Genomic DNA, 17,409 nt, shown 5'->3' with positions numbered 1-17,409 from the left:
TAAGATTTATAAGATGTAAAGAAAAGTACCAGAATGGCAGTCACCTATTTTTCACTGCAGCTTATGTTTCATTACAAAGTTTGGTTCAAACAAAGCCATAGAAACACTCACTCTACCCCACAGATCTCTGCTGCTTAGAGAAAGGTACCTAACCAGAAACACATGCTCATTCAGTACTTCCTCCCCAAACCTCTCAATAAGCCACTAACAGCCTCCTGAGGCTAGAGGAGATTCTAACACTTATTTCAATTAATAGTTTGCTTGTGTTGTAAGTGCCAAGTGTCTGCTTCACTCTTTACCCTTTGTTACTTCATTTTACTCCCCATGACAGCTTCAATTAGGTTAAATGCACATTTCTGGGGGCCCAAGTCAAAAATTAGTTGAAAATTTCATGTGTCTTATGGCAAAGCCAGCTATGAGGGAGGCCAGGTTTAAGAGATAGCCTTTCGCTGCAATAGCTCCACATACTATCTTTTTAAAGAATTGGCTTTCACTTTGGTCTACAACTAATTCATAGGAGCTGACGGGCCATTTCTGGCACAAATACCTGGATTCAGTTCAAGGAATCAGAAGTGGTTAAGCACTCAGCCAGTAGGCTACTCATCTAGAGGTGGAAAAAACATACCTAGAAAGTTTAAACTCCATAAAGGAGCAGCCTCTGGGAGAAGCATAGTCAATTTGAGTGTTACACAACACCCACAGCATTAATAGTAGTTTTAGGACTATCTCACCTAATAATAGGATGACCAGACAGCAAGTGTGAAAAATCGGGACCGGGGATGGAGGGTAATAGGAGCCTATATAAGAAAAAGACCCAAAAATCGATACCGTCCCTATAAAATTGGGACATTTGGTCACCCTACATAGTAACAAATGTTCCTCTTCACTTGTGAGCCATCAGAAAAGACGAATTAAATCCTATGGAGTCTCAGTGGCAGAGTCCTTTACATTAACGGGATTGCTACAACCTCTCACCTATCCGAGGGATCCCGCTAAAAAAGCTGGCACTTGGTCCCACAATACACATTTCTCCCCCAAACACATGCATATAGAGTTTGCAAGTTCCGGAAAGGCATTCCCCCAACCCCCTTTTAAAAAAAAAAATCAAGATGGCAAGGAATCCCCCTCTCTCCTTATTTTCAATGGTTATAACCAAGTGGAGGAAAAGAGACATTCTGTAAAGAAAGGGTTGTTGATCTACTGGTCAGAGTAAGGAACTGGGAGGACATCTAAGTTTTATCAAGAGTTCTGGCTGATGTTAAGCAAGTCATTCCCTCTCTGCCTCAGTTTCATGACCCCGTACAATGGAGCTACTACATACCTACCTCATGGGGTGCAGTAAAGCTTAATTCTTGTTTAGAATGTTTGCTCCTCGAATGAAAGGGGCTAGAGGAGAGGCACCATATCATTATTTGTACCCAGATACTACACAGAGTGCTACCAGACAGACAGGAGGGAGGTTAGGCTATGTGTTTATGACTCACCATTGCAACCTGTTGGATCACTATTATGCTATATAGGAATCCTTTAAAACATTATACTCAACACCCTACCACTTTCAAACACTTCTGTAGGACCACTATGACCACAGGAAGGAATGAGCTTGGTGGGGTAACAGCCTTTGCATAACTTGCTGGGCTTGGGGTCCCCAAGGTGTTCAGCAGAATGGGTCCAGGTTGGAGTGTAAGAAATAAAAGGTTCTGTTCCTTGTCAATACTGATGCACATTGTCAAAACAAGAGTCTCTCAGACTCTGAACCAATGTGTCTCATGCCTGGTTTCCAAATGCCTGTGCAAAATACAAAGCATATCTTGTGTGTGTCCTGGCTTAAGGTCAGGAGTGGAAGTGAACTTCGTGGTCTCATGGTTGTAGCCTCCATTCATGCACACTCTGAAGTTAAAATAATGATGTATGCTATTTCTGAAGAGTTGGCTCTCGGCTGCAGCCCAGGACTCAGGTGCCTTTGGAGAGTTTCAAGGGGAAATCTGAACAGTGCCGGAGCTCTCGATGCCTGGCTCACATCAGTGCTATTATAGTTCCCAACTTGCATGAGCAATTGATACACCCACCAATTTCATAAGATAAAAAGTGAGGGGCGTGTGTGTGCTTTCCGAGCTGGGAGACATTGCTATTTTGGAGGTGGATTTCAGAATTGTGATTTGAAAAATCTAATTTTAGCTTTTACATTTTGGTCTGCTACTGTAAATCAAACTCTGAAGAACTAGGATACCAGCCAACACATGAACATGGGCAGAATAAGACTGGGCTTCCATAGGCATTTGGTGTGAAGAATAATGTTCTTAAAAGATTTAATTTCTTGGGAATGTTTAAATACTGAAAGACAAACACTTAATCTGAGCCATGCACTAAATACAGGTAAATGCAGCAAGGGCACGTGGGTGTAAAGCCACAGCCTGGAACTCACTCAATGCCTCTCCTTGTAAACCCTACGCTCAGGAGCCTGCAGAGAACAAAGCCTCTTTATCCTCACAAACCGCAGGAAAACAAAAAACAAACAAATAAATCCAACCTAAGGAAGCATTCTGGGGTCTTAAACAACACAAATCAGCAAGACTAAACTTTATACATTTGAATTTTTGGATTGTGAATTTTTTCTGTTACACACACATACTGCTACAGATCAGTTAACTGCTAAAAACTCAGGGAATTACTAAGCAATAGCTTCATATCTGGCCTGTACAGTAATGAAGGAAGCAAGCTGGTTGAATTGTTAGAGTAAAGGTAAAAAAATCAGGATTTAGTTTGCTGCATGTCCTTCCTGAGGCAACCCGAGTGCCTCAATTTCTCCATGTGTATAATGGTGAGTGTATTGCTTACTTGCCTTTTAACCAGACAGCTTGGCTCTATAAATGTAGTGTATTACTCCTGTCTTGTCTTCTGGGGGTTTTATCAATCATGGGGAAAACCAGATAAACAAGTACTTATACTATGCACTTAGTGACGTTTTGTTTTAATTAGACTTGGTAAGCTGGTCAATTTACCATTTATTATTTGACCATGGTCAAATCCTGTCAAGTATTCCAGCCCGAATGCCCTGAAGTAGGCAGCAGCCTACTTGTCTGGTTGCATCATGCTGCCTCTTTCTGCTTTAGAACTTTAGTTCTTTGTGCTTCACATATTTCTAAGTTAAAATAACTTAAGTAACTTCTTTTTTGTAATGAGGCGTAAGTATCCATGGCTAAACCTACTACAAACCATCAAGTCTTACGCTTTTGTTACTGACCTAATGACTTAATGCTTTAAAATATTTGACAATATTTAACCAATATTTGACCAGTCAAATGACCAATTATTTTTGGACTGATCAAATGTCCAACTCTAGCTTTAATAGGCTGAAGATAGTAACTTTCACAGAAAAACCGGACACAGATACTAAATTAGTCTATCATAATAAGGAAAAAGAGTTTAAACAGAAAACAAAGAAAGAACCATGTAACCAAATTAGCCCCAGCTAATAAAAAGAGAAGGTACAATGAACAACGGCTCAATAAATCCTGTAAACAAGATATACAGAATGCAAAACTGCAGATGCATGTGGCTGCTGAGTGAACTTTGTATTTCAAAAACTCCATCCGTTCACAACTGCCTGTGAACATGCCAAAAAAAATTTAACAGCACAAAAGAATCATTTGTAGATCCTACTTTGTGACATGTGTTTTTCTTCCACGCCTGTCAAACTGTTAAATTCTGCTTTGTCCACTCAGAGGATTCTACTCATCACTTTCCCCAGGAAAAGCAAGTGCGTCACCCATTAATACTAGTGGGAGTGAAAATTTGTACAAGCCCCATCTGTATCCCCTTCAATTTAGCAATGGGAGGACAGACCGAAAATCCTTTGCTGGCCAAATATATTAAATCTAAGTTCTTGTTCACATGCTAAGTGCTAATGCAGGCAAGTTTACCATATATTTCATAGTTTTTATAGGAACTCTGTTGTACAATTCATTTTAACATTCCTCATCCCATAGAGTCAGCAGTATTTTCTTCAAGTAGCACAAGTGGGAATGCCTACAGATTATGCCAAGAACCCATTTACCAGTTTTTACTAAACTATCCTTGCAGAAGTGCATCCAGTAAGAAGAGTGTGAGGCGTCTGACAGTAACTGAGCATCCAACACTAACCAGAAACACTCAGGAAACTCAACCATGCAGAACAAAACCTAGAATTTAGTCATCTAATTTTGTAAGCTGGCTGCATGGGAATTTTGTAACCAAAGTCAATTTAAGATGCCTCCAATAGAGAGACAACATGTCAGCACAGAACTGGGAGACCCAGAGACACAAATTGAGAAAGTTAGACAAACTAACTTCATATACCATACGATCAAACTGGTTGGTTCAGTCTGATGGGGCTGGCCATTTAGCGCAAGACTTCAGACTGACTGAAAGCCACAGTTCTGGTTCCCTGCCTCTTATCACCCTTTATACAGAAATACCTCTAAATGCTGCTGCTACAGAGTAACTCTGCACAGCCAGAGTGAGAAGGGCACCTCCCCCCTCTTTGCAAACTTGGCAGGTTATGTGAGAATTGGTACGACTAGGGTGGGCAAGCTGGAATCATGAGAACAGTTTTGGCTCCTAGATTAGAAGCCTGTAAAATTGGAAGCGGCACACCATTTGTTTAAATTACCTTCTGAAGCCATGATCCATATGTCAGAGTATACAGTTGCACTAGTACCACTGAATGCTACCAGGAGTAAATTGTTCCAAGATGCACATCTGCATTTACCAAAGTTCAGACAGACAGGCTGCCAAGTCAGAATTTGACTCTCCCTATCCACTGGATTTTCTAAGGCACTTCTAACTGAAAAATTCCAAAATGGCAACCTGGAAAGGTAACAGTATTAGAGATATGTTTAGCATTTTTATTGCCTTCATCTGTCCAGTTCAAGGCAAAGGCCTCCCTACGGTGTCACTGGGTATTAGCTTTAGGCCAACCAAGACCAGAAGACTTAAAACTCCCTCTTTACCTAGATACTTGTATGACCCACATGGCTGTAGTGCCAGAGATCGTTATTTAATACATGGCATGATCTCTCTTCTCTCTCCCACCACCTCCAGCCTACATGAGAAAGAGCTCAATTAATTTAAGAGGGAGCTTTCATGTCTCATGCAAAGCTTTTCACAACCCAATATGGAAAATTTATTGAGGAAAGGCCAAGTCAAATAAATTGGTTTTGCATTAAGTTCTCAAAGCCGTGAAGTCCATGGTCACTTCGCTCTTAAACAAGAGAGTTTTCCAGTTTAGGTCCAGCTCCTGCAAAAAAACCTGTCTCGTGAATTCAGCACATCCCTGTTGTGTTCAAGTCCATGGGAACTGAGCTGCCAGGGAGGCCCGAGGCACTGACATAAGACAGGTGATCTCTCAGGTAGCAGGACCAATCCCAGAGAGGCCTTCCACTGTCAGGACACAGACCTCAACCTGGACTCAGTGTAATAGGGAACTTGTGCAGACATCAAATCATCAAAAGATGGGCTCACAGTGACCCACGTTCCAAAATGCAGCAGACTGTCGGCTCAGCATCAGCTGGAGATTTCTCAGGGTACATGGCTTCACTTCTACATATAAGAAGTTGCAATAAGTTAGGTCTGAAAGTCACAAACATGCATCACTGGACAGTGCCACACCTGATAGGATCAGGCAAAATCTTCTCACCAGTTGCAGATGAATATGGGCTATTGCCACCATGGCTATTCAGATAGCTAAACTCCTACAAGTCCAAAACGAACATCAAGGTTGTCAACCAACTTCATCTCAGGGCAGTCATCCTCTGCAGCCAAAAGGAGACATTCTTTGAAGCACTTCCTTCTTCTTATCAGCAATGCCTCAGTCTTGTCTGTCTGTCTGTCTCACTGGGAGCCCACAGTGAATATAGTGCACTCTTGTGAAAACCTATGCAGTGCCCACCCGCAGTGTCTATACTTCAGTCTCTAGCCTTTGAGCTTTGCTTCAACTTTGAGTTTCTGCTCCATTTTTACTGTACATACGCGTAAAAAATGTTTTGTTTTGTTTTTAAGTGGAGAAGGGTTCAGACTGAACAGCTATATTGGATAACATGTTGCAGTAAAACTATCTACTTGCCTTCTAAACCAGGATCACCACAAGACTGCTACATAAATGTCAAAACCCATGTAGTTCACTGGATTGCAGTTAATCTGTTTATTGCTTGCTGGTTAACACTGTGACAAGCAATCATGAAAGATGCATTTGTATCAGATTCCTCAATAGTGCGTCAGTACTGTACGCACTGGGACACCGACAAATCCAGAAAGTCTCACCCAGCGGTTCAGACAACCCAAGCCTATATGTGCTGTAAGTGTCGCAAACAGCCAAAACACATTTTTAATGTCAGGTTTTGATATCATTTCACACAGTTCTGAGTACTCTGTTCCCAAGACACTGTTCTTTGTTTAGGTTCTGAATGGAAACCAAGAGCTAACAACAGGACACTTAATTCTTAATCACTAACTTACATCATTCTCACCAACTCAGAAAGCATTACCTCAACCACAAAAAAGCATGACCCTGGTTTTAAGAAAGCGTTCTGAATTCCCAAGATTTCTATATTGGATCAACTTGTATTTACAAGCCAGTCTCTCCAAAAGCTGAGCACTGTGCCTCCACAGTAAGTCTCCAGTTTTTAGGATTCAGTTTATTCCAGAACCTATACATTGGTCAACCCATTTCCAAAAGGAATATAATGGGTTCTGAGAGGAAGTCAGTTTAACAACTGATTTAGCAAGCCTGGAGCAAGAAGATTTATGGCAGCCTTGCAAGATAGTCCAGGAAAAGCCACCAACCCAAGCACAATACCTTGCTTATTCATAGTTGACACTGATATTTTATTCAGATACTAAACTTGATTACTAGGCCTTTGCTAGCTAACGCAATGTGGCAAGTCGGATTTATAGCGAGTTCAATTATGTCTTCTTTTGCTTACTGACGGGCACTGAAAGTCCAAGAAGCTGGAAAAAAAACCAACAGAATCAAGGTTTAATTTTTAAGAATTCAAGAGCTACACAGACTCCATAATCCAAGATCTTTCTCTGCAGCTGCAAAGTTGTACATAAATGCTACATAGCTCTCCACTGGGCACATACTGAACCAATTATACAGGAGCCTTGTAAGACCCACACAGCCTCAGGAGCTACCACATTATAGATCAATGTCCTTATGTAAGACACAGTGACGTAAATACACTCTCCCTTAACACATGGAGAGTGCAGGATGAGTGAGCCTGAAGGAATCTCGGATCACATTTCCATCTTTCTCTACTCATTCACTTGTATCATTTGCAATGACCTTGCTCTCCAGGGACATATATTACCAGAAGTAGCTATACAGGATTTCTATTAACTTAACCTGTACCAGTAAGAGAAGAAAGCCAGTATCTTGCAAGGGTGATTAGTAATCTTTTCTTCTTGTAATGGAGACTGCAAAATGCTAGTATATTTACTGGTTGTGAGGTTAGAAACGCTAGTTGGACATCACCACTGCAGTCAGTACTGGAAACTAGAGAAGCAAAGAGTGTCAATATTTCAGCTACAATATTATCTCATTGGAAAGAGACAGAATCAGAATTACTTGCATTTCATTTTACATTCTTCAGGGTTCAATAGTGTGGGGAAAAAGCACTGACTAGTAAAACAGTCTTCAAGGCAGGCACTACTGCCCCTCCCCACCCTTTTGGGGAAATGGGCGTGTGCAAGGGAAGGAGAAAGAATTCAGAGTGGGGGTCCCACAATGAAGTCAGATAGTCACATCAATTAGGCACTATTTAAAAAACCCAGATGCTTTGAGTATTCTTTGTATTGTGCTGGATGATACTCTGGGTGTAGGGTTTCACTCAAGGACCAACTTGTCTATAGGATTTTAAAAAAATTAACTCTTGAACAATATATATTCTGTATAGCATCCCTCCCAAAACTACCCTGCGTCACCCAGTCTTGTTTGAGCAAAAAAGTATTCAGCATGAAAGTGAGTGTCCTGAGACCATTAGGCTAGAGCTGGGTGAAGTTTTTTCCACCACCACCACCACACAAAAAAAAGAAGCAGCAGCAGCAGCACCAGCAGCAGAAGATTCGGGTCAATCGAAACATTTTGCACGTTTGTGTTGATTTTGCCAAATTGTTTCGGGCGGTAAAAAAACCCAGAATGTTCTGATTCAAAACAAAGTCATTTCCTGCAATTTCATTTTCACAATGTTACAAAAAGGTTCAGAATCTAAACAAAGTTTTGTTTGACTTGAAATTATTCTCTCCCTCACCCCCCCCCCCCCCGGACACACAATTTTTCAGATATGACAGTGAACCAAAAGAAGAGCTCTGTGTAAGCTCAAGTGCTTGCCTCTCTCACCAACAGAAGTTGGTAAAATAATTATTACCTCATCCACGTTGGCTCTCTAATATCCTGGAACCAACACAGCTACAACACTGCATATAGTGAACAGAAAAAATGTCAGTTATTTATACAGCTCTACATTAGAGACAAATCAAGTAAAATAAATGTGTCTGAGATAGCACCACAAATAAATAAAAATAAATAAATAAAGCCAGCCAGCCAGCCAAAAACCATCCCAACTTCCTGGCAGGGCTGAAGGGAACCTTATAGGTCATCAAGTTCAACCCCGCAGGGCAGGTTAGCCCCCCCAATCGAATGAAAGCCAGAAAGCACACAGATCAAGGAGTGTTGGGAGGTGGGTGGTAGGGACAGCTAACCTGCCTTATACTGCCTCACTCCTGTGTTTCAGAGATGGACAATCTGGTTTCTGAACACAGCGGGTGCACTGGTACCATAACCACACCATGTGCTGCAATCTTTCCAGGAAAATCTCTTTCAGAACAGGCATGTATCCCAAGTGCCTGCTTTCTGGGCAACATGAACTGTAAAGTATATGTTTGTCTGTTGGCTTTAGTATCCAGAGTATCTTCCAGTTTGACAATGACTCAGTTCTAGACATTTATTTAAGAAAAGCGCTAGGGACAGCAGCCTGATGAGGAATGTCACTTTCAGGAGCACAAAGGGTCAAGAATATGAAAACTGGTATCTACTTTCCTTACCCAAATTCCCCCAAAACATTCACCAAAGCCAGCACAGCTCAGCAGCTGCGAGTAATTCCTAAGGAATCTTTTCCCAAGCAAAGTTAGCCAAACCCTACAGCTTCATCAGAGTAAGAAGAGTAGAGCCAGTCACTGGGCATCCTAGCCACTCACTTCATGGCAGCTTCTGTTTCAGAGCACAGAAACCATAGCAGAAACCTGTTTGTTGCTATCACTGCAGGAAAATCACCTTCCTATAGCTCCTGCAGGCAAAAGGACAGCCTCAGATTCACACACGCAACTTACAAGTACACAGTGCCAGATTCCAGTGGAATTATCCCTTAATTAATGAACCCACCTCCATTCCAACTTTGACAGGTTTTGGTGGGAGGGAACAGAGAGAGAGAGAAGAGGCAAATGAAGCTAGTATGTTTAGAAAGTATTTATGTTAAGACGACAATTGCTTCTTGTCTGTCCAGAAGTGAGAATTTTTTTCAGCCATGTAAGGTTTGATTTCTATTATTCAGGTATAAAATGGAAAAAGGGCTTCTATTCCAGAGTGTAATAAGCAGCTTTCAAACACAGTATCTTCCACTGCATAAACAAGAACTTTTCATTGGTAATGGAATGCTGGGTTTAACCACTGGCAGATTTTTAGAAAATAAATAAAAGTGACATCCGAGATAACTATAATAGGCCAGAGTACAGTATGTTCATCTTTTAAAATAACCACAGCACTGCTAAAGAGTAAGTCATTCTCACCAACAAGTCTTAATAAAAATGTGTTTCTTCCACTCATTACAGGCTACAGTTTCCCATAATTATGCATCTCATTCTGCCCATCACCAAAGACAAGACAGCCAGTCTCTGTAGAGAGCAAAGTACAAATCAGATTTTAAAGAGACTATCCGGGCTGTCATTATATACAAATGACCTACAAAGACCTAGAAAAGAAAAGAGAAGGAAAGCAGTGACTGTAGCAGGAAGAAAAATAAATCAATTAAATACTTAATATTTACAATACACTTAACTGTTAAAACTTTGAGAATGTATTGAGAAAAGTAAGATATCAGAAGGAATATGTATAAACAAGATGCGGTTGTTGATCATTAGTGTCTGTAACAAAAAGGTATAAATGCTTGCCCTAATTGTTTATCTAACAGAGACCTGCCTGGGACGGGGGGAACCCCTGTCCGAGTGTAGTCTCCCCTTGCAAGTGTCAGGAAAATAAACTGTCTCTGACTTGTTGCAACCAACCTGGGAGTGAAGACTCTGCTTTCTTCCACAATAGATTCACAGCATAAAAATGAAGACAGCCCTATGACTGACTGGCAGAGTAGGACTGGTGTAGCTAAAGCACCATTCAGCTTTGATAGTTACTCCAGGGGACATAAAAAGTGAAGAACATCCCACTTAATGACCTCAAAATAGTGAAAAATCAAGCTATTTCTGTCATTTTAAATACAAATATTTCCAGCCTCTCAATCTGTGCCATGGAGGATAACTTGTGTATACAAAATATTTTAGTATAGTATCTGTAAATCAATTTATTTGCTTGATCAGCAGTTCCTAAACTATGCTCCATGGACCACTGTTCATCCATGATCTGGTCTGAAACAGCAGATAGAAATAAGGAGCATCCCTTGCAAAGAAGAGTGGGAAACAAGGAGGAGCATTGGCCCACGAAGAGGAACATAAGCCTTTGCTGTAGCTGCCAGAGGAAGCTGCATGGCTGTGGATGGGATCCTGATTGGGAGGGGATATGATCTGTGCAATTCCAAATGATAGGGAAGGCAGGCCAAGAGATTCTCCCTGTAATAAGATGTGGTGCACACTATTGGAGTTTAACAATACCTCTCCCAAAAAGTATTGCCAGTACTTAGCGAATGTGTTGGGTTACCCTCATGTAGCCTCTCAGAGATGCAGTAACCAGCATTATTAAATGCATTGCTACACAGGCTTCAGCTGAGGTAACTTTAACACTGAACTGTATCTGTTATTAAGAACATACCCCATTTCAGGGTGGCGTTTAGACAGCTGTAGCAGTGGAGCGTTCAGACAACATATGCTGAGATGCTGTCCATATAAGCAACTCGCAGGGAACGAAAAGGTCCAGCTGTCAATGCTACTTGGTCTCAAGTTTTCACAAGCAGAGTTCCCCAACACAGAGACAAACTGAGCCCCTGGGTGAAATGCAAGAATAGTCCATGTGTGTAATCCAGCCTATGGAAATGCTGCTCTTAAAACTTCTCCCAAATAAATGGATTGAATGGCTGTATCTCTAGCATAACAGCTTTGAGACAGCACAATGAAGGAGAGAGGGAGAGGGAGCGAGATGCTGGCATAGCACCTCATTAGAACATAGTTAAATGCACTGGTTACTATAGTGACTCTCCTCTAGTGATGCTCTCATATCTCCTTCCATTCATCTTACTGTAAAATGAGAACTCTTGGTTTTGTCTGTCTAAGGGGAAGCTGGCTCTGACTGAAGGTAAACAGTGCTGCTCAGGCCCTCTAGGGGGAAGTTCAGAAAAAGGAAAGACATGCAACGTCATGAAAATGGAATGTGAGAAAACTAAATGTACGAGGACTTTGAGGGGGGGGACGTAGAGGCAGGACAGCATTACAAACCCAAGCCTGCACTCAAGTCACTGAAAACACGAACGGTGCTTTTAACAATATCATTAGCTTCATGCTTAAGTTCACTTTCACTGAGGGTCTTGAGAGATACTTTGGGTTACAAAAAAAGCAACGCATGTTAATAAAGTGATTCATTTGATAGGAATGTTCAGTTATCCAGATGCAATGGAAAAATCGAGAGATTAAAATGCTCTCTCCCCCATCCAGGTTTAAAGGTTATAGTAGCATATCTTAAACATATTACTCATTCTTGCTTCAGATGTATTCCACTGCAGAGGAGATGTGAAAAATAAAGCTGAATAGTACTAATGGTTTTCATTGATTATAGGTACCAAAACGACATGGGTATGAAGATACGAAAAACCTGAAACAAGATCTGAAAGCACTGAAATTAGGCCCCATTTGCTCAACACCAGGAAAGAGTTACTTCCTGTTTGAACCTTGTAGGTAGCAGATACTCTAGATATTTTTCTATTGTAATCCTCTCCTATTAAAAATAAATAAATAAAAATAACGGAGATACACCTATCTCCTAGAACTGGAAGGGACCCTGAAGGGTCATTGAGTCCAGCCCCTTGCCTTCACTAGCAGGACCAAGTACTGATTTTGCCCCAGATTCCTAAGTGGCCCCCTCAAGGATTGAGCTCACAACCATCCTTCCCCCCTCTATTGTAGCATTAGAAGATACCTTAAAGTATACAGCGCTCTAAACAAAGAAGTTCATTCGCCAGCCTGAAGAACATATAAAAAGTGTCTGTCTGCACTGAAATATAGTAACCATTCATTCTATGCACCATACAAGGGCTCAAAAGATTAATGAACAGCAACAAAGCCCCAATTTTCCCTCACAGAACTCAACTCACATAGTGGGGAGAGAGCCAGGTAAAATGGCCCAAAATAATTTGTTAGAAAATAAAGAGAGAGAAACCCTACATACTGAATCTCTTACACACTGGATATGCTTGATACAAGATTTAAGACTTCTTAATATCTATTTTTGATCATCTTTGCCAGTCTCTGGGTTCCTCAGGTTGGGACAATCTCCAGTTTTCTTCCTGAATCCCACAAAGAAAATAGTCTTGATGGTCTACTTGCAGAGACATTTAAAAAGCCGTTCTCAAAACCACAAGCATTCTGTGCCTTTGTGAGGCGCGAAGAGGGAGATAGCTACATGTCTTGCTTAGTTGTAGCACACTCACTCTGTTTTCTTACTTGTCTTTATGTGCCTTTAAAGGAAAGGTCAGAAAATGTAGATCTCCAAATCGGAGTTTTTCTAATCCTTCCCTACAAAGGTTTGTAAAATAATTTGAGTTGGCCAAGATCAAGTAGGGTATCAGTTCTGTGTCTGACACATCCTTTATCAAGGCTACCAATGATACTTGCAGGCAGATGACCTCCAAGTCTTTTCTAACTAATTTCATGATCCTGTGACTTTATGGATTCAAAATACAAAAGTACAACAACCTCCCACTTCTCCACAAAGGCCAGCATGCTCCACATTAACTTCCTACAGGAAGTATGGGGGTGGGGGGTAGACACATGTAATGAGTTTATTTAACTACAGTAGTTAAATAAACTTCAGAAGCAATAAAGATGGCCTAGTTGTCCTGTGGTCTGTTGAAAGAAAAATGTTACAGAGACAGAGTTCAGAGATTTTATTGGTTCACTACAGAAATAACATTACTTCTCTTCTCAATGAAGGCTGGTATCCATGTGTTACTGTCACTAGTCTATCTCTTAAGGAATTCTTTTTTGCTACTAGTCTTTCAATAAAGGATTTTGGTTACTTAAAGCTCAGGCCTTCTCTCTTTAATATGAAGTCGTTTTATAGGGGAATTAGGATATGAAGCTCACTGCTAGGACACTGGTCTGGATGCAGCTCAAGTTGCACCTAACTGAATGGTATCATCATCCAATAGCCTTTCAGTGATGTAGGCAAAGCTGGTGTGTTCTAACTTCTCAGTCTAGCTGCCAACCGGAAAGAGTCTACAGTACAGCCCTGGTCTCAGCCAAAAGGTCAGGAACTGAATGGGCATGGAAGTTAGCATCCCTCTCCCTCTTGATGTACTTCCAGCAGCTCAGGATTGAGTCATTATGTGGGAAAGCTTGCCTTAGTATCACACCCCTGGGAGCCTAAACGTCCACATGAGCTGTCCCTGGCATTTCAGAAACACTCAATTTACTGTAACCCACACACATCCCCTTGCTCCCACAGCAAGTCTGGACATTGGGCCAGTACACCATTTTTCCAGAACATAATCTCATGCTTTTTGGAAGATGTGTCATTCACTGTCTTTAGCATAATTTGCTTCACCAATTGTAACTGACTGACTAAGCAGGAGAACAGAAAAGGTTCATTAGTTAGCAAGTACTTTTAAACAACCTTAGGTTACTAACAACTGCCCTCTCCTATGTAAAATGTTACAGGACCAGACTTGTTTTCTGTAACAATGACCTAGTGGCCTTTTAGTGTGATAGCACGCCCTGGTTCTTAATTAGAGGATCAAGTGGCTTAGAATGCTTAGAACACTAGTGCGCGAGAAAGTGGAAGGGGTCTGTATGCTCCAGTGTTTTTCTCTTCTTTGGGGCTTCTTTGCTGGCAGGTATTTAATAGATTGTCTTTCTGACAGGAACTGTAGAAATAAATAGTTCTCTTGCCCTCAGTCATGATTTATAGTTTTAGTAGAACGTATTTTCCCTTCTATTGTGCATGACTTTCACAATGTATGTTATCTCTTTCACTAAAGAGGTGAGTTAACCTCAGGAAGGAGAGATATGAAGTTTCTTAAGTTTCATAATGGATTTAACTAATGTTTTTCCAACCCACAAGGAGCCTCTGTTAGTTTCCCTGTCAACTGGTAAAAGTATATGAGCAGACAGCAGACCACTGTATACTTAATACTCACACCAGAAGGGTGGACCCATGATGGTAGAGATTGGATTGCCCTTGGGTACACAATACATTCTCAAAGCCCATCCTGACATGCACCTTTACGAAGAAGTCTATTAAACCATTTTATTGTAGAAGCAACCAGAAGCCCCAATCAGTGTTAGGCCTCCACAGGACTAAGCACAATAGTAACAAGGTCCCCAACTCCAAAGAATGTACCAGCTAAGAAGGCATGTGACACACAAAGGATGGTACAAACACAAACATGAGCATAAGCAGTTTTTGTGTACATTTACTGTAAGTTATAAATAGTCCATTATCCCATCTGATCCTCAAACTAAACCATCACTAATTGTCCAATTCCTTATTGGCATTGCAGGCCTAAGGGTAACAACTTTGCATGTACACATACTCTTCAGCACAGGATCTCAAAGCCACTTCAAGGTGGATGAGCATTACCCCTCTCAGAAAAACGAGGCACAGGGAGGTGAAGTGACTTGCTCAACAGCCATTGATGCAGTGGCAGAGTCAGATTCCAGAGGAATTTTGGCTGGTTAGGAGAAGGAAGGGATGAGGCTTAGGCCCTAGCTAGTCACCTAGACCTAGAGTCCCTTCTCCTAGGGTGGAGTTGCTGTGGGTCTCCTCAGGACAAAGAGAACAAACAGGAACCTTAGCAAGTAGCCCTATTTGAGGGATAGAAGCCTAGAAAGGTTGGTCCCCAATGGGTTGGATTGGGAGGGAACCCCAGAGAGGAATGACGACACCCAGAGGGGAATGGTTAGGCCACTAGTCTTAAGATTCAGGAGACCCAGGTTCAACTCCCTGCTCCTCCACAAACTCACTGTACAACTCTGGGTAAGTCATGTAGTCTTTCTGTGCCTCAGTTACCCATCTGTAAAATGGGAACATGTCTCTACCTCACAGGGGGAATAGGAGGTGCTCATAATATGGTAATAGGGGTTATGTCAGTGCCTAAAATAGATAGGGAAAAGATTTTGATTGGTGCTGCCCTAACTGGCTTTGAAAGTGCGGATGCTACTAGATAAAGGCAGGAGTATTGAACCACCTCTCTGGATGCACTACCAGAGGCAGAAAATCTGGATATGGGTAGAAGGGGTGTAGCCAAGCCCTGGAGCCAGATGGACAAGTCTGGGCAGCCTTCCACATCTGCAGGAAGAAAGGAACAATCACATCTCAGGCTAGAGGAGTAGGTTGGGATCCAGAATTATTATTTCAGTCTCAGTAAAGCTGAAGCTGAAGACACTTGGTAAAATGCCATTTAAGAAATCCTAGGGCTTAGCAGGATTCAGCAGGTTTAATCAAACTTAGGACCTTTAGAGTAAACAATTCTCAACCAAAGTGTTATATTCCATGCCACTAAAGAGGAGGCCCCAGTTCTGTTTAGGTGCTGAAAGCACAGAAGACGATAAGTAGAGGTTCTTGCTGATTATAGCAAATAAAAACCATACAGCAACCTTTGCTTGAAGGGACTTGGAAAGGAAAGGGGATGGGGAGAGAAAAGAAGGATGCAAAGAGGAAGGCAGGCAGTCCTTTAAGATGAGTTTTATCCCTCCTTCCCTCATTCACTGAGCTGGGAAGGGAAGGCTGCTTACCAATCCAGAAATAAGCAGTAGTCACAAAATATTCCTTTAACAGTGCGTGACCTGTCTAGTTTTAAAGACTCAAATCAAGAAGTCAGCAGCCAGGATGAAACTCCACTTTAGGTTCCTTCAGGGAAATGGCTACACAATCTAATCAATTCAAAACCCGTCAGTGACCTGCAGAAAATGAGTTTGTCAGTGTCATTCAAATTCCTGTTGACAGATATCCACAACAACAAAATCAACCCCTGTTTCTTAGGGAGCTCAGCAGAACTTTCCTCTCACCCAAGAAACGGTCCCTGAAAAATCAGGGTTTAGACACTCTGGCAGAAGATTAGAAGCCCCACACCCATCTTGTATTCTCTCTTCTGTCAATAGCAGAGACCTCTTGTGCAAAGGGCTGGATTTGTCATCACTCATGAAGTTATTCACAAACATTATTCACCCTTAAATCTATCTTGCTTATGCACATTAAGCAAACTATATTATTCTAAGGTATATACATGTAAGAACTGTTTATATAGTTATGGTCACAAACCTTGGCCTCGTCGTATCTGGGAGGGACTATTATTTTTCTTTATATATTAGTTTGAGGGGACCCTGGTGAAGGTCACATGTGTAAGAATCAGCTTCTTTTTGTTTACTTTGTAAAGCAACATTTGTGTGTTTTTTTGGTTTTAAGAAACCCATGGAAAACTGGAGAGGTAGTGAAAGACCAGGGGTAGCAGAATACCAATTTGAAAAAGGAAATAAATGACTATTCATCATAGAATCATAGATTAGGGCTGGAAGAGACCTCAGGAGGTCATCTAGTCCTAACCCCTGCTCAAAGCAGGACCAACTCCAACTAAATCATCCCAGCCAGGGCTTTGTCAAGCCGGGCCTTAAAAACCTCGATTAGGAGTGATTTATAACATTTTCAAAACGAGAGTTGAAAGAGCACTATGAAGTCTACAATCAGCAACAAGCCAATAACTGACTGTACAACCTAAGACGTCTTTTCCATCTTCTGCAATTCCTTTAGCAGCGTCACCAACTCTTGTGATTTTTATTGAGCATCTACTGGTATTTGGGTTTTTCCCATAAAGCCACAGCTTCTAGAGACCGGGGATTAGGTAAGAAGCTCCACTTTTCTTTTTAAAAAGCAAGTTTCTGGCCCTCTTGATTGCAGAGTAAAGTTTGAATACATGACTCAAGCCCACCCCTAAAAATTCAGAA

At 41.4% G+C, this 17,409-nt stretch overlaps 1 protein-coding gene and 1 long non-coding RNA gene across 6 annotated transcripts in view; both read right to left on the bottom strand.

The window, feature by feature from the left end:
- The window catches only part of SIK3 (SIK family kinase 3), a 144,175-nt gene that overhangs the window by 101,307 nt on the left and 25,459 nt on the right, over window positions 1-17,409 (bottom strand). The window lies entirely within an intron of this gene.
- Window positions 1-17,409, bottom strand: part of LOC120375526 — a 44,732-nt gene that overhangs the window by 7,793 nt on the left and 19,530 nt on the right. Inside the window, exon 1 of one of the 2 annotated variants that reach the window (XR_005586603.1) lies at window positions 8,406-8,456. The exons of the other annotated variant lie outside the window; for it this stretch is intronic. This is a non-coding gene — a long non-coding RNA (uncharacterized LOC120375526). Of the gene's footprint in view, window positions 1-8,405; window positions 8,457-17,409 lie in introns of those variants that run through there. 2 annotated transcript variants of the gene reach the window in all.

This window comes from Mauremys reevesii, linkage group 12 (assembly GCF_016161935.1).
Source record: "Mauremys reevesii isolate NIE-2019 linkage group 12, ASM1616193v1, whole genome shotgun sequence".
Lineage (NCBI taxonomy): Eukaryota > Metazoa > Chordata > Testudines > Geoemydidae > Mauremys > Mauremys reevesii.
This window is presented reverse-complemented; position numbering and strand designations above follow the sequence as displayed.